The sequence below is a fragment of the Chiloscyllium plagiosum genome, chromosome 42 (genome assembly GCF_004010195.1).
Source record: "Chiloscyllium plagiosum isolate BGI_BamShark_2017 chromosome 42, ASM401019v2, whole genome shotgun sequence".
Taxonomy (NCBI): domain Eukaryota; kingdom Metazoa; phylum Chordata; class Chondrichthyes; order Orectolobiformes; family Hemiscylliidae; genus Chiloscyllium; species Chiloscyllium plagiosum.
The window spans coordinates 7,044,995-7,066,222 of record NC_057751.1 but is presented as its reverse complement, the minus strand read 5'-3'; the positions used below and the strand labels follow the sequence as shown (position 1 = coordinate 7,066,222).

General features: G+C 42.9%; 1 protein-coding gene across 2 annotated transcripts in view; it reads right to left on the bottom strand.

The window, feature by feature from the left end:
• The window catches only part of LOC122543063 (netrin receptor UNC5D-like), a 457,617-nt gene that overhangs the window by 62,968 nt on the left and 373,421 nt on the right, over positions 1-21,228 (bottom strand). The gene's annotated exons all lie outside the window — the stretch shown is intronic.

Genomic DNA, 21,228 nt, shown 5'->3' with positions numbered 1-21,228 from the left:
CCCATTTGTCAGCATTTGGCCCTTATCCCTCTAACTCCTTCCTATTCATATACCCATCCAGATGCTTTTTAACTGTTGTAATTGCAGCAGCCTCCATCACTTTGTCTGGCAGTTCATTCCATACAAGCACCATCCTCTGCGTGAAAAAGCTGCCCCTTCAGTCCCTTTCTAATCTCTCCCCTCTCACCTTAAACCTTTCCCTTTGGACTTCCCTACCCCGGTGAAAAGGCTTTGACTATTCACCCGATCCATAACCCCTCATGATTTTGTGAACATCTATAAGGTCACCCCTCAGCCTCCAACACAGTGGTTGGGTCAATTCTGGGTTGGGAACTTATCCATTGTTTAATGCAAAGACATTACAGGGAAGTTGACAAGCTTTTAAGCCAACAGTTATTTTCTAAAATTCACCTGCAATCTGCCTGCTTCCTTGCAGTTTGTGGGCGAAAGAAGAAATCATATGTGCTCCTCACTGTTTCCAGTCTGAGGTTCAATGAAAAATTCCACCCCTACAGCGTGGAAACAGGTCCTTCAGCCCATGAAGTCCACATCGACCCTCTGAAGTGTAACCCACCCAGACCCATTCCCCTACCCTATTACTCCACGTTTACCGCTGACTAATATACCTAACCTACACATTTAGCACGGCCATTTCACCCAACTTGCACATCTTTGGGTTGTGGGAAGAAACTGGAGCACCCAGTGTAACCCCATGCAGACATGGGGAGAATGTGCAAACTCCACACGGTCACCCAAGGCTGGAATCAAACCCTGGTTCCTGGTACTGTAAGGTAACAGTGTTAACCACTGAGCCACTGTGCCACCCACAGCCACCATTTGCTTTTTCTGAACTGACAGCCAGACTACTACGACCACTAGGACTCATAACAGCACACAAACCAACAGCCACTCTCAGACAATAACTCACCAGGACAAAGGACCCGATAGCCAGCATGAGCAAAACCAACATAGTATACAAAATCCCATGCAAGGACTGCACAAAACACTCCATAGGACAAACAGGAAGATAGCTAACGATCCGCATCCATGAACACCAACTAGCCACGAAACGACACAACCAGCTATCCTCAGTAGCCACACACGCAGATGACAAGCAACATGAGTTTGACTGGGACATCACTACTATTATAGGACAAGCCAAACAGAGAACAGCCAGGGAATTCCTAGAGGCATGGCACTCATCCATTGATTCAATCAACAAGCACATCGACCTGGACCCAATATACCGACCACTGCAGCGGACAGCTGGAACTGACAACCGGAAGCAGCAGATTCAAACCACTATAAATGCCGGAGAAAAGATCACAGAAGCGCTTCACTGGAGGCTCCCAAGCACTGAGGATGTCACCTAGACAGGGGACGAAATGTCTTCAACACAAATTCCCAGCTCGGTGAACAGAACCACAACAATGAGCACCCGAGCTACAAATCTTCGCACAAACTTTGAACCATTTGCTTTTTACGTACTGTTCAAGAAGGAGCATTACATCCAGATTTACAGATCCATTGGCCAGGCACACACTTGAATGTAGACAGGGTTTGGACGAAGGCTTCAGGAAGTTAGAATTCATCCAGAACGGATGACTTATAGCTCTTCAAGTTTGCGGTGTGAACCTGACCTCACATCTGCTCAAAGACAATCAGAAACTGTGACTGTTGAACTCCAGTGAACTCTGGCAGTCACTGTATACTCATTATAGATCCTATGCACTTGGATTGTAAACTGAACAAAGCCGTTTCATCCCTGAGCCACATGATAAATCGAATTATGAATGACAGTTTCACAACTTCACTGACCCTCGAGCACAAAATAGATACTTTTCTGAAGGCAAAAGTGAATACTGCAGTTGCCGGAGATTAGAGTCAAGAGTGCGGTGCTGGAAAAGCACAGCAGGTCAGACCTCTGATGTGCTCAGAAAAATAGCATGAATCACAGTAATTTGGGACCACAATGAAAAATAATAAAATATATGAAACTGAGAAACTCCCCTGTTAACTTCTAAAGCAATTTCCCTTTTAACTGTTCATATATTTTGTGAAAGGAAAGAAAATATAGACATGACTATGATATTGTCCCTTCTAAAGTCAAGGAATGTAGATTTCAAGACTTTGTCAATAACTTTAATCACTGGTAAAATTGGAAAGCTGCAAACTGGGGCAAGCCAATTCCCTCTGGTCACTATGCTCCACAGCACAGTTGGACTCTCATTAAGTTCTACAGAGGGTGTTGATGTGCATTTTTCATGTTTCTTGGGTACAAACAGATAAGTGGCGAACGATTTTAGCCAAGATACAGCCTTGATCCAATCATTACAACCAAAGATCCCAACAATAAATTTGTGAGAGCCATATGCTCAAAATAAGCAGTAGATCCCCTGAATAAGTTAACTATACGCATAAGGCCTGTCGAAAGACCCAGCTGCAAGGTGGGTCATTGATGGACAAGGCAACTAATGGTAGATTTAATTGTAATTGAAGAAAAGCTTTGGAACCAGGAAGAGGAGTGCTCTTCGTCTTAATATTCTGAGCCATTGTCTTTCTGCACTCCCCACACCCCCTCTTCACCCCCACCCTGATGTGGTCCCTGAGAACTCAGCTGGAAAACCATTAGAGAAAGGGGTCACACAAAGAGCAGAGTGAGCTCTTGTGGGGTATCAGACCGTTTTAAAGGCTGGAGGTTCTGGAGGGAGTTACAGTGGATACACGAGCAGGTCAGAGGCTTGGAATCCAGCAGCAAATAACACAACTCCCAACTCTGCAAGCCTGTCCACCACTTACAAAGATAAGTCAGGAGTGCGATGCAAGATGATCCATTTTCCAAGATTAATATAGTTTCAATAACATTGAAGAAACTCAACACATTCAGGACTAACCAACTGACCTGTCTGGCACCCAATACACCATCTGAACATTTCAGCCCTCCAGCAACAGAAAGTGGCAGCATTACATATCATCTACTGGGTACGTTGCACTCAGTGTGATTCTTTCAGCAGTGTCTTCCAAACCAGCTACACCTATCATGTAGAAAGACAAAGGCAGCAAATGCATGTGAACACCATCACCTCTAAGATCCTCACCAAGCCTCACACACCGTGTTGACATAGAACACACTAATTCGCTGCATCAATGTCAAAATCCCCAGACCCCCTTTTGAACATCACGATGGGTGAAACTAGACCTCATGGATAGCATTGGTTCAAGAAGGCAGCTCACCAGAGCATCTTCTCAAGGGGAGTTAAGAGATGGGCAACAAATGTTAATCTCGCCAGAGGCACAGACATTTTATCCCCAATTTCAGAAAACCTCACCTTCAAGCATAGGCTACACATGCAGCATTCAGCTGGTCCTGGAAATGAACTTAGGCTACCCATGTACATCATTATAAATAAGAAAACAAGCCTTCCATTCTGCTGTTCGTGATATTTCTGCTTTTGACATTGCTTATGTTTATCACCAATAGCTCAGTAGGACACATAGTTTGCATTCATTACATTTATTAAAGCAGTTTTTGTTTGTCTTCATTGCCAAATTCTCTGTTCCGTGAACAAGCGACTTTAATGCAGCAATCCGTCCCATGGACCATTATATAATATTATGATTGAAAGGTGGTGCACAGACATGTTTCTTGCCTGTGAAGAAACACCGAATATCAAAAGTTGAACTCCTTCTTTTGCCTCAGGATTGACAGCTCAGAAAAAGATCAATGCAGACCCATCATCGTCCAAGTTTGTGTTTCATGTTGTAGTTTAAATAAATTCTTTCAGGCTAAAATGAAGAATCGCAGCTTCATTGTGATAGACTTGCTGCTGCTGAGGTAAATACGAACTTGAGCAACTCGCTGGTCATTGTGGTGCAAGAACCAAAGTGAAGTATTTCTCAAAGGTTCTCAATGTTTCAGGTAATTGTCATGAAGGTTGTTCATTGACCATCTTTTTTCTATTTTGGTGAAAATCATATGTTCCACCGGTGACTGTTTGTCCCATTGATCCTTAAGCTCAATTACTATCATATCGGATGAGTGCAGCTCCAACAGCTTGACACCACCCAGGTTAAGTAACCTGCTTGTTTGGCACCATAACCACAAATATCCACTCACCCCCAGCACAGATGCTCAGTAGCAGAAGTGTGTACATTCAACAAGATGCACCACAGAAATTCACCAAAGTTCCTGAGACAGCAAGTTCCAAACCCATGATCACTATCATCAAGGACAAAGACAACAGATGGAAACACCACCCCCGAAGGTTCTCCTCCATGTCAGTCAACCATTCTGCTTTGGAAATATATCAGCATTCTTTCAACCTCGCTCGATCAAAACCATGGAATTCCATCCCGAAGAACATTGTTGCTGAAGAAGGAAGCTCGCCACCACCTTCTCAAAGGCAACTAGAGACGGGCAATAAATGCTGGGCGGTCAATGATGTTCATGCCCATGAGCAAAGTAAAAACAAAGCAGTAGAAATATCCTCTTGGAGGAAATTCAATGCTTCAGGACTTCAACATGCTCACGAATGGTCTATGTTATTTTCTTGACTAGAAGCCTACCTTAGCCAATGTGTATCAGTGCAAACATAGCCATAAACATGCAGTCTTAAATGAAACAGGGACGCATCCCATTCCACAGCAGAATACCAGAGAGATGAGGGATTACCATCCTGAATTCTAATTGTGGAAGTTTGATCCTGAACCACTAAAAGTTCAAAAATCAGGATCAGCTGTAGATTGTCATCTCAGTGCAGTTGGAGATTTAACATGTAACAACATAGCACGACAGCCTGTTCATCACAACTGTGTGAGTCAACCCAGCATAGTGCTATACTCCTGCAATTCCTGAAATATAAGGTCTACTTTCACAATTTATAACAATGAGCAGTAACACACAAAGTGTCATGGTCCACGGAGGGGACAGGGCATGATTCAGCACTGTCAACTTGTCTTTGGGTGATTTTGCAACCTCACTACATGCCCATAGCATGGAGCAACAGGAGGGAATCAGGGTCAGCAATGGGAGCAGAAACAGCAATTGTTTGGTGAAGGAGCTGCTTGTAAGGACAGAAATCTGGTAAGATGTCACATCACAATAAGCTGTCCTGCTGTGCGTTGCTGCAAAACATTTCAAACCTGCCCTGCTCCTTTCAGAGGTCAAATTGTCACACAGTGCAAAGAGAGAAACCTAAAAGGACATTAAAAACATTCAAGTGACAGGTGTTGTATACAGATGATAACAATCAATACTTATCAACAACGGTATTATTGTGTCATGCAATCACTTTGGGCAGAAACAGTTATTTCCGAGGTCATAATTGTTTCTTTTATCAGAGATTGCCTGAAGAAAAACATAAAACAGTGCTAGTGAAAACTCAGAAACTTTTCTCTGGTCACTTATTATAACATTGTCTTTCCAAATGCACCTGTAATTTCACTTAGAATAGAATAACAAGGGAAATGTTTCTGTGCATTCACAATCTCACTAAAATACAGCAACCCAAGGAAAGCTTCTTGTCGATAACAAATTATTATCAATTTTACAAATAATCTAAACTGTTACTGCACTGAAAAAGCTGAAAATCTGAAGAATTAGGAATCAGGCCAACTCATTGAAATTCACTGTTGCAACCATGAACTTCGTGCTTTTATGTCAAGACCAATACAACACAAGAAGAAAGCTGATGAACAGATTACTTTAAATTGCAGAGAAATATTGCACAGCTACATAGCTTGCTTCGAAATTGATTGTTTAGTTGATTTGCTGTTTACCAAATTTAAGAGTAAATTTTACAAAGGTGCAGCTCATCACAGCAGAATCGAGCTTTCAAAGTTATTTTTGCTCATTTTTCATGACTGGCAAATTCAGCTTTTATTAGCCCAACTCTAGTTGCCTCTGAGAAGGTGGTGGTGAGCGACCTTATGGGCTTGGTGCAGGGGCGGCACGGTGGCAAAGTGGTTAGCACTGCTGCCTCACAACGCCAGAGACCGGGTTCAATTCCCGCCTCACGCGATTCTCTGTGTGGAGTTTGCACGTTCTCCCCGTGTCTGCTTGGGTTTCCTCCGGGTGCTCCGGTTTCCTCCCACAATCCAAAAAATGCGCAGGTCAGGTGAATTGGCCATGCTAAATTGCCCGTAGTGTTAGGTGAAGGGGTAAATATAGGGGAGTGGGTCTGGGTGGGTTGCGCTTCAGCGGGTCGGTGTGGACTTGTTGGGCCGAAGGGCCTGTTTCCACACTGTAAGTAATCTAATCTAAAGATCAAATGCCATTTTCAGAATCCTGATTCACAGCATTCTGAATGTTTTGTGGTCTCTGCATTGAATTCACTGCTTTCACTGAATATCAAGTCAGTGTTCTCAGGGGGAGTTCACAAAATATTTTCTATCCTCATTTCAGACCAACGAAATGTTGCTAATTTCCACTTCAGCAATCTCTCAATCTCCTGGTGGGGTTCTGGTTTGTAACCCTCAAGACAACACAAGTGTTCAAACGTAAACAAGTGATTAGTTCTTTTTGCAACCTGAATCTCAGACCTAAGGGCTTCTCCCACATGTTAGAAACTCATCAATATCTGTTCTTCTGGCTGCTGGCAACCATAATGTATGGTGATACCTCAGGAGTAAATTCTATTCTGCACGTGAACAGCATGTTGAAGTTTCTTGAGGGGCAAAAATGACTTCATCTCATTCTGGCAGACAACACAGGAATAATAGAAAAATGGATGCAAAGCTAATAGAGACTAGGAGGGCTGGTCAATAGTTTGATGAAAGAGGCACATCTTAATGAGGGTTTAAAAGGAGGAAAATTGGAATTGACCAATCAGCCACCTCCATTTGCAGGTTGCTGGCTCATCTGCAGCTCAACTTTACTTCTTTATGCAACCTATGTTTTTTCTAATCAACCTATTCAGAGATGTTACTACACACCTCTGGACCAAGTGGAACTTGAAACTAGGCCTCGCAGTTCAGGGGTAGGGACACCACCACTGCATCACAAGAGGGCCTTCACCTCAACTTCATTGACCCATCTTGAAAAAATATTCCTTGGTATCTCAACCAATAAAAATCTGTCAAAGTTCCAACAGACTCAATCAAGCCTTTTGGGGAATTAATAGAAACATAGAAACACTGAAGGTAGGAGAAGGAGGAGGCCACTTGGTCCTTTGAGCCTGCTCTGCCATTCAGTATGATGATGGCTGATTGTCCAACTCAATAGCCTAATCCTGCTTTCTCCCCATAACTTCTAATCCCATTCACCCCAAGTGCTATACCCAGCCACCTCTTGAATACATACAATGTTTTGGCATCAACTACTTCTTATGGTAATGAATTCCACCTGCTCACCACTCTTTGGGTGAACAAATGTCTCCTCATCTCCATCTTAAATGGTCTACCCTGAATCCTCAGACTGTGACCCCTGGTTCTGGATTCACCCACCTTAGGGAACATCCTTGCTGCATCTACCCTGTCTCTTTCAGTTAGAATTTTATACATCTCCATGAGATCCCCCCCCCCATTCATCTGAATTCCAGCAAAAACAATCCTAATCGAGTCAATCTCTCCTCATATGTCAGTCCCACTGTCCACAGAATCAGTCTGGTGGACCTTCACTGCGCTCCCTCGAGAGCGGGAGCATCCTCCCTCAGAAAAGTAGACCAAAACTGCTTAAGGTATTTAAGGTCCTATATAACTGCAACAACACATCCCTGCTCCTGTACTCGAAACCTCTCGCAATGAAGGCCAACATACCATTTGCCTTCTTAACCATCTGCTGCACCTGCATGCTTACCTTCAGCGACTGGTGCACAAGGACACCCAGGTCCTGCTGCACACTCCCTGCCATTCACAGCCATTCAGGTAGTAATCTGCCTCCTTGTTTTTGCTTCCAAAGTGAATAGCCTCATGTTTATCCAAATGATTCTGCATCTGTCATTGATTTGCCTACTCACCCAGCCTGCCCTGATCATGAAGGATCTCTGCATCCTTGTCACAGTTCACCCTCCCACTCAATCATCTGTAAACTTTGAGATGTTACATTTTCTTCCTTCATCCAAATCATTAATATATATTGTGAATAGCTGGGGTCCTAACTCCAATCCTTGTGGAACCACTAGTTCCTGCCTATCAATTTGAAAAGGACCGATTAATTTCTACTCTTTGTCTCCTCAATGCCCAACTAGTTTTTTATCCATCTCAATATCCTTTCCCCAATCCCATGCGCTTTAACCTTGCAAAGTAATCTTCCTTATGTGTTCTGAAAGTCCAAATATATCACATCGACTGGCTCCCCCTTGTACATTTTACTAGTTACATCTTCTTTGAATTCCAACAGATAATTCCACATTCTCTCCACTCTTTGAATGAAAAGGTTCTTCTTCATCAAATTCCTGAGCATCTTTGTTTTAATTTTCCGTTCATTTCACTTTATTTTATATGTAAGAATAATATGGTGGTAATGGTAGGGGTTTTAAACTTACCACAAATAGACTGGGACTTCCATTGTGTTTAGACAGAGAGAAACTCATTCAGTGTGCATAAGAAAATTTTCTGATTTAGTATGTGGATATACCTGTGAGAGAAGGTGCAAAACATGACGTACTGATGGGAAATAAGGCAGGGCAAGTGAATGAGGTGTCAGCAGGGGAGCACTTTTGGGCCAGTGATCATAATTCTATCAGCGAGTTTTGAAAAGATTTGTAGCTCAGGTTGAGGTTTTGGATGTAGGTTTGCTCGCTGAGCTGGAAGGTTCATTTCCAGATTTTCGTTACCCTACTAGGTAACATTTTCAGTAGGCCTCAGGTGAAGCAATGCTGAAAATTCCTGCTTTCTATTTATATGTTTGGGTTGGTGATGTCATTTCCTGTGGTGAAGTCACTTCCTGTTCCTTTTCTCAGGGGGTGGTAGATGGGGTCTAACTCAGTGTGTTTGTTGATAGAATTCAGGTTGGCATGTTATGCTTCGAGGAATTCTCATGTGTGTCTTTGTTTGGCTTGTCCTAGGATGGATGTGTTGTCCCAGTCAAAGTGGTGTCCTTCCTCATCCGTATGTGAAGATACCAGTGAGAGAGGGTCATGTCTTTTTGTGGCTAATTGGTGTTCATGTATCCTGGTGGCTAGTTTTGTGCATGTTTGTCCAATGTAGTGTTTGTTATAGTCCTTGCACAGTATTTTGTAAATGACATTAGTTTTGCTCGTTGTCTGTCTAGGGCCTTTCAAGTTCATTAGCTGCTGTTTTAGTGTGTTGGTGGGTTTGTGGGCTACCATGATACCAAGGGGTCTGAGTACTCTGGCAGTCATTTCCAAGATGTCTTTGACGTAATTCCTCTGTACTGCATTGTGTGTTGGCTCGTTGATATAATGTTTGATGCAGCTTCGTTTGTGGGTGGGTCTGTACAGAAGCAACCATCCCAACACCCAACTACGTAGAACAGAGGAAAATCACCGATACCGTGTATTCAAAAAGAACGGGTACCCAATGAACACAGTCCGCCGATTTCTGAGCAACAAACCCAAACAAGTAGACAAAACACGACCAGAAATCCTAGCCACTCTCCCTTACATCAAAGACATCTCGGAAATGACTGCCAGACTATTCAGACCCCTTGGCATCATGGTAGCCCACAAAACCCACCAACACACTAAAACAACAGCTAATGAACTTGAAAAGCCCTAGACAGACAACGAGCAAAACTAATGTCATTTACAAAATACCGTGCAAGTAACAAACACGACATTGGACAAACAGGCAGAAAACTAGCCACCAGGATACATGAACATCAACTAGCCACAAAAAGACATGACCCTCTCTCACTAGTATCCTTACATATGGATGAGGAAGGACACCACTTTGACTGGGACAACACATCCATCCGAGGACAAGACAAGCAACGACACGCGTGAGAACTCTGAGAACCATAGTATTCCAACCGGTTAGACCACACTTGGAATATTGTGTTCAGTTCTAGTCGCCTCATTAGAGGAAAGATGTGGAAGCTTTAGAGAGGGTGCAGAGGAGACTTACCAGGATGCTGCCTGGACTGGAGGGTATGTCTTATGAAGAAACGTTGAGGAAGCTGGGGCTGTTCTCATTGGAGCAAAGAAGGGTGACAGGTGACTTGATAGAGGTGTACAACATGATGAGAGGCATAGATACAGTAAAGAGTCAGAGACTTTTTCCCAGGGCAGAAATGGCTATCACAGGAGGGTATAATTTTAACGTGATTGGAGGACGTTTCGGGGAGATATCAGAGGTAGGGTCTCTGCACAGAGAGTGGTGGGTGCATGGAATGCACTGCCAGCAGTTGTCGTAGAGTCAGATACATTTGTGACACTTAAGTGATTCTTGGATTTTAACTTGAAGGGTATGATGGTTAGTTTGATCTCAGAGTAGGACAAAAGGTCAGCACAACATCAAGAGCCGAAGGGCCTGAACTGCGCTGTACTGTTCTATGTTGTATGTATTCACCTGGTAAATTTTCCACATGGGAGTTAGAGTGTATCAGTGAAAGGATGTAAGTGAAAACTTCAGTTGTACAAAGACTTAGTCAGATCACAGCTGGGGATTTGTGTTCAATTTTGGAAGTAAACTTCAGGCAAAGAAATGGGTCATGAAGGTATATAGCCTGGATTGAACAGAAAGACACTGAGATGTAAAGGGTTAAATTCAGAGGTAAATGTTTAAATGAAGACTCTCCAATGGTCTAGATCCTTGAATTCAGAAAATTGAAAGTGACCTAATTGAAGTATTTCATATGATGCAAAGTAACTGCAGAAAACGAATTTCTTTAAACCAGACCAAGCCATAATCTGAAATTTAGAGGTCAGCCATTTAGGGATAAGACCATATGACCACAAAACAGCAGAGGTGAAGGCAGTCATTCAGCCCATTGTGTCTGCCATTCAATGAGATCATGGCTGTTCTGATCCTCAACTCCACTTTCACTTTTTCCCACAAGCCTTGACTCCCTTATTGAATAAAAATCTGTCTACCTCAGCCTTGAATATACATAGAGCAGAAAGAGACCATTCGGCCCTTTGAGCCTGCTCTGCCATTCATCACAATCATAGCTGATCATCCAACCCAATTGCCTAACCCTTCTTTCTCCCCGTTATCTTTGATCCCATTCGCCCCAAGTGCTGTATCTCGCTGCCTCTTGAATACATTCAATGTTCTGGCATCAACTACTTCCTGTGGCGATGAGTTCCAAGGTTCACCACCCTTTGGGTGAAGAAATGTCTCCTCATCTCCGTCCAACCTCGAATCCTCACACAGTGACCGCTGGTTCTCGATACACCCACCAACGGGAACATCGTCCGTGCATCTAGTCCTGTTGGAATTTTATAAGTATCTATGAGGTCCCCTCTCACTCGTCTGAACTCTTGCAAAAACAATCCTAACCTCGTCGATCTCTCCTCATACGTCAGTCCCACCACCCCCAGAATGAAATGGTAAACCTTTGCTCCTTCCCTTGAGAGCAATAACATCCTTATTCATGACTCAGTCTCAGCAGGATTCCATAGATTCTATGAATTCATTTATTTTGTTCTGAATACTTCTTAAATAAAGAATTATCAATTTTTACTAGTTTTCCCCTCATATTCCATTTTCTCTTTTTGTGCATTCTACCCTTCCTGTCCTCCTCTGGGTATTGTTATCCAAATAGTTGCCCTGTCATGCTGCCATATCCTGTTGCTTTGTAACCCTACATTCCTCCCCACCCCCTCCCCCCCCTCCCAAACTCTCCACCCCACTAATTCGTAGAAAGGATCAAATTAAAAGGTAGTACTTTTACAAAAGTAAGACAATTCACCCTCAGCTGTTGCAGCACTTCTCCAGCACAGTAAATCTTTCTTTATGTCAGTGAACATTGGAAGCATAATGCATGAGAATGCAGTGAAACTTAGATTACATTTGGATGAACAAGATGAAGAAAAGTGTGTGTGGAAACTTAGGTTATTTCCTTTACCAATCAATCAGCAAAGTCATCCAGAATTGAACACATTTTCTGCTGAAATGGAGATTGGAAATCCATACATGGATCTTGCTGGTCTGTGAGAATTAAATATCACCAGCAACTGTAATCACTTAGATGCACAGCATCTACACAAGCTCCCAATTGCAAAAACAATATCAAGTTCCTACCCTGAAAGTAATCATCAAAACAAGCATTTGAAAGTTATTTGCTTTCCCATCAATTGTTAACTTGTGCACATGGTACAGTCAACATTATTGCAGGATCATCAACCAAACTTCAGAATGACTTAAAAGTAGAACCTCCAAATACCTGTAACACTTTGCAAGTTAGCTAAAGTCCAAAAAGCCTGTTTAATAGAAGATTAACACTGGCTGGTTGATGCAAAGGTGCACTTGTCGTTTCAGTCTTACATTCCCTTGATAAGAAGACTAAATTGGTTTTCAGCAATGGCTAAAGATGGGTCAAAAGAAATTGGAAACAAGGGGACAGTGGAAACTTTATTCTGTTTCTAACGTATGTTGGATTGGAATGGTTCACGGCTGAGATAACTGTGTCACTGTAAAGTAAGCGTTCCACAAAGGAGAAATAGTTAATGTTTTCATTGAAACTTGCAAAGAATCAGTTTCACCTTTCAAAAATATAGCTGCAGACACAATGAACAATACAGCCTGCTGGATCAACTGCCTGTCATCTTCCAGTTGTGAATTTAAATCTTCAATTCACCAATGATTCCAGAAATTGATGTAAAAATCTAATGTTTGTATGGCTTTGTGTTCCTGGTGAGCTGCTCTGTAATTTAGTAAGAGATAATACTTTTCTGAAATGTTGCCTCAAACATTTTATGATGATTTATGATTTAATCCAATTGATATGTCAGTTGAAGGCAATGAAGGGTTGTTTATTTAAACTGGGTCAATAACTTTATTCAAGGCTGCGTGAGATAGATTTTTGAGTGACAAAAAGTCAAGGGTTACAGGAGTGCAGATAAGTAGTTGTAGTTTTTCTGACCTCAACCAGGTCAGTCGTGATCTTCATAAACTGTAGAAACGGGCTGGAAGGGCCAAATGGCCTATTCCTAATCTTTTGGAATATGTTCTGCCATTTGTTTTCACCAAGTACTTTATGAGATGGGAATGAAGTGGTGACCACCATGAAGGAGGTTACTGAGCTGAGGGGCAGAGATTTAAGCTGCAAGAGGCTGCTTTGGATAAGAGGTTAATCGGGGTTTAGTTTAACCAAAAATGGAGTTTGTCTTCCCAAAGCATGGTGCCATGAAGATAGCTGCCAAGGAAGCGTGGACAAACACAAATGTGTCGCCGTCTTGCACAAGATCTTTTAACTGCTGGCATTTCTCTGAGTATGCACAGATGACATCACATACAGTATCTATTTTAAAACAAATTGCGCACATAAGACTTCAAGATGTAATTTTTCTGGAACAATCACATTTGCATTCAAATGATAGAATATTTACTGCAATTGGATGGGTGGCGGGCTTAATCTTGTGCGCTGGACGAATAAAGCCTTCATGACCAGAATATTTAATATCACCAGGGAAGCTTCAGAGCTTCTAACTTGCCGATATGTGGACAGTACCCCATCTTGATGACAGGAAGCTGCCACTCTGTCACTCTGTTCTGATGGAGGTGTGCAATGTTCTCAACCTGTATATCCATGTACATTGTCCTCCATCTAGTGGAAGTGTGTCTTTAAGCGAAGCCTTTGAAAAAAAAAAATCCACAGGGCAAACTTCATTCACACCGAACAATCTGTCCTCTTCCACACCAGTTCTAATGCTGCTTACCAATGTGCACTCCTCACAGCTCATCCAGTCACAGATTTGTACTCTCCCTCTCAGCAGTGAGCCCATCAGCAGCAAACATGTGTTAGAAACAGCTTGTCATTGGAAGAGCAGCTCCTTTCAGAATTTTGTACTTCTATAAACTTCTATAAGGTCACCTCTCAACCTCGTATGCTCCAGTGAAATATGTCCCAGCCTCTCCAGACATTTTTAAAACTCAAACCTGCCATACATGGCAACATCCTGGCAAATCTCTCCTGAAAACTCTGCAGCTTAATAATATGTTTACTTTTGCGAAGGAGAATTTTGGACACTGGTTTGTTGGGGCTTGGAAAATTGGATAGAAACTCTTGGCTGGATTCTGGCCAGAGGGCCACATGTTGAAAAACTGAGGTATAGAAGGTTTTTACTCTGCAAATATGCTGTGTCTGTCCCGGGGCAGTGTCAAGACAGCTGAGCTGTATCTAACCTGACTGACAGGACAACAGAAAGGGAGCTGTACTCTGAAATGCAAAATGTGATTATTTGTGCTGGCAGTGATGTTGAGTTCTTCAAACAGGGAATGTTCCATTCCCCCAGCACAAACATCACCCACTCAGATTAGCATAAGATTTGGAAAAGAAAATGATCTAACAAGGAATTTATTTCAAGTCCTTGAGCACATGCTTCATTATCTGTGGCAATATTCAGCCTTTCTGAATACATTTCGGGCTTTTGTGTCTACACCAGAAATTGCATGCACACTTCCGATGAATTATTTTTCCCATCAGACACGGTTCCTGAAATGCTAATATGCATTTAAATTACAAGACAGAGTTCTAGCTTTAGAATGATGGATTTAGCCAGCAGATAATGGTCCTCAAATTCTACACAAAATTCAATGAAGAAAGCTTTATCAGATTGCCTCTGATATACCCATTCTGTATCAAAAAAAAAGCAATGCATTTTTTTTTCTCAGATGCAGTGATTAAAGTTTAAAAGTTGTAATTGAAAATTAGAGCACATCATTGTCTCTCAGTCCTGTAGCCGGATTTAAACTGACATTTCATTGTTCTCTTTCGCTTTTGTGAACAAAATAAAAATTTGGCATTTTCACTTCCACTGCAGCAAATAGTTTGGATGTCCTCCAGGTAAGTTGTTACAAAAATCATCGGATTTCCAGAACAAAACAAAGCCATTCAGCCCACAGCTTGTGTGCTTGTTATCTGAAATCACCTGTTTGCTCAGGTTCAGGTACAACAAAAGTACTGAGCGTGCAAAACTTTGGCTCACTGGGAAATTGCTGCATTGACAGAGGGTAGTCCCTCGAAGAAAGTGAGGACAGCAAATGCAGGAGATCAGAGTTGAAAGCATGGTGCTGGAAAAGCACAGCAGGTCAGGCAGCCTCCGAGGAGCATGAGAATCGATGTTTCGGGCATAAGCCCTTCGTCAGAGAGTAGTCTCTGTCAGAAAATTGATAATATCATTTACGTGAATGTGAAAGATACAGTGACATTATACAAAGGGAAGCAGGGAGATCGCCCACAGCCCTGGTGAATATTCCTCTCCTGGCAAATATAACATCCACCTGGTTGACAGCTTCATCACCTCAGTAAGATCTTGCTGCTGAATTTTCCTCATAGTGCAATTCAAACTGACGTGTGGCTTCTGAAGCACATTGAGAATCACTGAAAAGCTTTGATCTTTTCTGCATCGATGTGAACCTTCCTTGCTGGATTTCTTCAAATTGAAAATGTTTTTTTGACATAAACTGGTAGAAGTGTATAAGATCATGAGAGGCATGGACAGGGTGAATGCACTCAGTCTGTTTCCCAGGGTTGGGGAATCGAGGATGACAGGGCATCAGTTTAAGGTTAGAGGGGCAAGAATAAAAGGAAACCTGAGTGGCAATGCTTTTACACAGAGGATGGTACGCATATGGAATGAGCTGCCAGCGGAAGTGGTTGAGGCGTGCACATGAACGACAAGCATTTGGATAAATACACGGATAAGAAAGGTTTAGAAGGATATAGGCCAAGTGCAGAGAAATAGGGTGAGTGTGGATGGACATTTTGGTCAGCATGGACCATGCTGTCAGAGACTACAAGTCTGTGAACACTTCAGTCAGAAAGTCAGATGTGCACAATGTCTTGACACAAAAGGGTGAGTACAAAAATTAGGAAACTGGGATACAGTTGTGAAAGGGAAGTTGCAATGGACCTAATATAAATTTTGCCTACTTGTGAATTTTTTTCTGGATTTGATGATACTACAATCATATAAGTGCATACCAAAAGAATCTCTCAGTCATAAGACCAAGGGATGTAAGTGCAGAGGTATGCAATTCAGCCCAACGGCTTGCTATGTCATTCAATGATATATAGCTATTTTGATGATCTTCAACTCCACTTTCTGACCTATTCCCCAAATCCCTTGATTTCCTGACAGCTTAAAAAGATGTTTGTCTCAGCCTTGAATAGACTTAATGACCCCACCTCCAAAGCCCTCTGTGGTAAAGAATTCCAGTGATTCACTACCCTCTATGAGAAGAAATTCCTCCTCATTGCTATCTTAGATGGGTGACTCCTTTGTCGTGACTGGTACCATGGCCAGCGTGGGTCTCATTGAATATGAGATCCTTGTTTGGGGCTGATAACATGGGCCAATCAGGGAGCCCAAGCTGACGTGTAAACAGGAGATTCAAAAGGGTTCCTCTGAGCTGAGTGATGACAGCCATGCACAGGGCACATGCAAATAAAGCATGACATGGTGACGGGATCCAGCCTCTGTACAGTAATTTCACCCTTACTCAGCGATTATGCCCTCTGGACCTGGGCTCTCCCACAAGGAGAAACAACCTCTCTACATGAACACCATCAAGTCTGCTAAGAATCTCATATGTTTCAGTAAGGTCACCTCTCATTTGTCTAAACTCGAATGAGTACAGACCCAAAACACTCAACCTTCATTACAGAAAATTCCCTCTGTACCCAGAATTAACCTTCAGAGAGGAGGACAAAGGAGGTCTTTCAAAGACTCTCTGAAGGCTTCCCTCAGGAAATGTAACACAGATGTGAATGCATGGGAGACTCTAGTTAGGGAGAAACTGACTTGGAGGTACCACCTGTGTGAAGGGGCATAATTCTGTGAGAAACACACATTAGGAGGAAGAAGAAGTACGGAAAAGGAACCTGAAAAAGTAACGCAAGCAATCTCAAGGACAAGACCAATTCCAACTCCCGGAAACACCTGCCAAATGTGTGGGTGGAAATGTGGCTCTCAGATTGGGCTCATCAGCTATGCAAGGACCAGAGAACCCATGACCAGCGTGACACAGAATCTCCGCGAAGGACAATCACAGTCGTTAGTGAGTGATCATCACTGCCGATGGTGGTGAGCGTTAACTGTGGAGATAATGGGACTCAGCTCCATCAGCCTTCTGAAGTAGTCTTCCGAAAAATGATGATTAATTGTCACACACGAGTAATCGTCACCAGTGCAGAGGGATTTGTTGTCAGCAAGTGTCTGCCAACAAGTCATGGGTCTTGTTAGGACACAGCAGAGACAGACAAGGAACAAAACAAATCAACAAGTCACTTCTTAGAAGAACATTCATCCTTGTTGCTGAGCACTGAGCTAAATTATTTAATTTAATAATTGAATAATTTAGTTGTGGGTTGATCAGCAATGCCATTATGAAGGGAATTCCAGGATATTGACCCAGCAACAGTGAAGGAATGGTGATATATTTCCAAGTGTGAGTGGCTCAGAAGTGAACTTTCAGGTGGTGGCATTCTCATGTTTCTGCTGCACTTGTCCCTCGAGATCAAAGTGGTCATGGATTTGGAAGGTGCTGCCTAATCCACCTTCATCTGAGGTGAATTTCTGCAATGCATCTTATAGGTAGTACACACTACTGTGACTTAGCATTGTTAGTGAACTGTGTGGAGGTGGTGCCAATTAAAGATAATTTAAAAGTGGGCTAAACATTACTTTCTTCAAGGAGAATTGTGCAAGTTGTTTTGGGAGCTTCTCACCTTAAGTTTGAGCACACCTTACTGAACTCAACTCATTCACAATCTACCTCACTCCATGGTGTCCCTGACAAGCTAGGAGACAGTGAGGTCTATAGATGCTGGAGAAGTCAGAGTCAATAAAGTGTGGTGCTGGAAAAAGGACAGCAGGTCAGGCAGCATCTGGGGAGCGAAAAGGTTGACGTTTCAGGCTTAATCCTTCATCAGTAAAATCTGTCATTCATTGAATATCTGTCAAATGACCAGCAAGCCTCTGGGCACAAGGAAAAGCAATAGCATTCCAAAGCTGTTCTGCTTGGTCTTGGACGGATTCTGAAAATATTGGAGAAGTGGAAGATCATGTCACAAATCTTCATATGTTGCCCTTTCCTTGAAGCCAGAGTGTTCCTGATTGTGGACAGAACTCCCAATGCACAGACCTCTTGACCTCCGCGCTGTACGGTAGACACAGTTGCGCCCTCCATGATTCTCATCCCCCCTCTGATCCCCATGGTGCAGTTCCAAATCCTGGTCCCTCAGTTCACCTTCCCACAGCAGAGGCTCCTCTTGTTCATCACTACCCTCAACCCAACACCAAACCTCGTTCTCCTGAGTTTCTGTTGATGAACCCAATGGAATGAGCTTGGTTCACCTCACCACAGGGCCTGGATGAGAAATTCCAAGACCCCTATCTGATGCCGGTACGTCTCCTCAGATGTGGTAGATTGGTAACGTAGAGCTTCACCCATTCCCTGGACTCCAGCTGCAGAGGCTCCCTCATTGAAATTACCCTGATGGCCAATCCTTTTGACTGGTAATGGGAAGCTGCAGTTGACTTGCTGTGGTAGGACCCCCAGACTGCTGATTGCCTCTGCAGACTTCAGTGAGGACAACTTCCGTCAGATTTTGACCCATGACTTCCTGCTTGTTTTTGCCAGGCAAACTGCTTGTGCATGGACCAAGTGTGAGACTGACTTGGTACATTGCCTTTTGGTCAATAGTCTTCAGTCAAAAGGGTGTACATCTTGTTGGGGACAGCAAAGCTCCTAGCTTTGTGACTGTGCTAATCGGCGAGGCAAGGCATGGATTGGGAGTGAGCAGACAGGAAGGTGATAAGTGAGCTAACGTTACAGGAACAAGTAAGCACCCATGAGATGCCAAACCATGAGGTGAGTGATTGCTTGTGCTCACAAAGTATCTTTGCTGTCGCCTTTCAATGCCAGTTGCCAGTGCGCTGGTGAATGCGAGTCTGTGATTTCTCAGTCGCCTGCAAGCAGATTGGTGAGGTGCCAAGAGGATCATGGAGGTTGATAAGATTGAATGGAAATAAGCAGACCTTGAGCCCCAGTGTCAACTGAAAGTTAAGGGTGCAGTGTATAATTAACAGGGCAGCAACAGACCACACATCAGTGCTGTTTTAATCTCCATATATGCTCACAGAGGAACTATGAACAAATACAGGCAGAATTCTGAGGACTCTGAGCAAAACCTGTGACCTGTACTTTCCTACCTGAACGTCCAGAATGGCATTTTCAGCTCCCCAAATTGCATCAAGGCACATGTAAGTGAGTGAACAAACATGAGTTATATAAGAATACATTGATCGTTCGAGTCCTGGAGACTGAATCAAACTATTCGGGCATCTTTCGTGAGTCTCTGGGGCTGGAAGATGAAAATCTGTGCCGTAGACACAGTTGCAAGTGTGAACTTTCACAGTTTATCAGGCCAAAAATAACGTGTATTCATATAATGCCTTTGACACGGTGAAAGATCCAAAGATACTTTACAGAAGCATTAACAAAATTAAATGTGACATGAGCCACATTATTATTTTTGTATTCATCCACAGGATGTGGACATCACTGACCAGACCAGCATTTATTACCCATCCCTAATAGCAGATAGCAGTTAAGAGTCAATCGTATTGCTGAGGGTCTGGAGTCACTTGTGCGGCACACCTGGTCAGGACAGCAGTCTCCTTCTTAAAAGGCCAGCAGGACAAGTGGCAGAAAGCTTGGCCAAAAAGGAGAGAGAAGTAGTGAGGTGGAGAGGCTTGGGGATGGAATTTGTAAAGCTTCTGGCCTCACAGTAAGGTACAATTGCCAACAATCTATCAATTCAAGTTATGGAGAAGCAAGAAGAGCAATGCAGGTTTCTGAATGTTAGAACTGGATGTGGTTACAAAGAGAGGAGGGAGGGGGAGAGTCAAGGTAACGGAGGAATATGAAAATGTGTGAGAATTTTAATATTGAGATCTTGTTCAATGGGGAGTCAATGTGTGGTCGATCAGTGGGTGGACCCCTCAAGTTATGAACACTATATTGTTTTTAATTTGAGAGGAGCAGCATGGCCAACAGATTGTGGATGTAAATAAACACAGCTTCTGCTATTGTACACAATGCTGATTTCTGCAAGAAGCATTCTAAAATACAGTCTTTAAGAGTGCAAGTCACTTCTTCCTTTTCCAATTATAGCTTTACAGATTATTTGTTAACTGCAGAAACCAAATCATTCACCATCTCTGTACTTATGAAGAACCATATGCCATGGCATAAAAGCTAATTCAGCCACAACAATGTGACTGTTAACTGATGGAGCAGATTTCACAAGATTTATTGTGGTAGGAACACAAATCCTTTAGGAACAATAAAACGGCGTTCGGCTTAACAAGCGCATCTGTGTCTGATAGATTAACCCACACCCATATTTGCCATCTCATCCTGTCTCTCACATGCTTCTTGCTCGAGCGATACAACTAATTATTTATTGAACCCAATCTCCTGTCATGGTTAATTTTAACAACAGCCATCCAGAAGGAATGGGAGGAAGTGGTTAAAAAGGTATGATATAGATACAGAATCCCTACAGTGTAGAAACAGGCCCCTCTGCCCAACAAGTCCACACCAACCCTCTGAAGAATAACCCACCCAGACCCATTCCCCTACATTTACCCGAGACTAATACACCTAACCTACACATCTCTGAACACTATGGGGCGATTTAGCAGGGCCAATTCACCTAACCGGGTAGAAACCGGAGCAAACCCACACAGAAATGGGGAAGACGTGCAAACTCCACACAGACAGTCGCCAGAAGCAGGAATCGAACCCGGGTCCTTGGTGCTGTCAGGCATCAGTACCAACCACTAAGCCATTGCGCCGTCCCATAGGTTTGTGGCCGCTTCCCATGAGATTCCTCAAATCTTTGCGATCAGGGCTTTTTCCCCCTTCATTCTTTTATTCATGCATTTACAATATTTCAGTGGCACTGGCAAGGCCACCATGCTATTGCTCATCCCTAACTGACCAGACCACCTTACAGCTGATGAAATACTTGTCTTAAATGCAGTCACTTCTGTAATGCAAGAAATGCAGCAGCCAATTTGTGCACAGCAAGCTCCCATAAACAACAGTGTGATCGTGGTCAGGTCATCTCCTTTAATGAGATTCCAACAA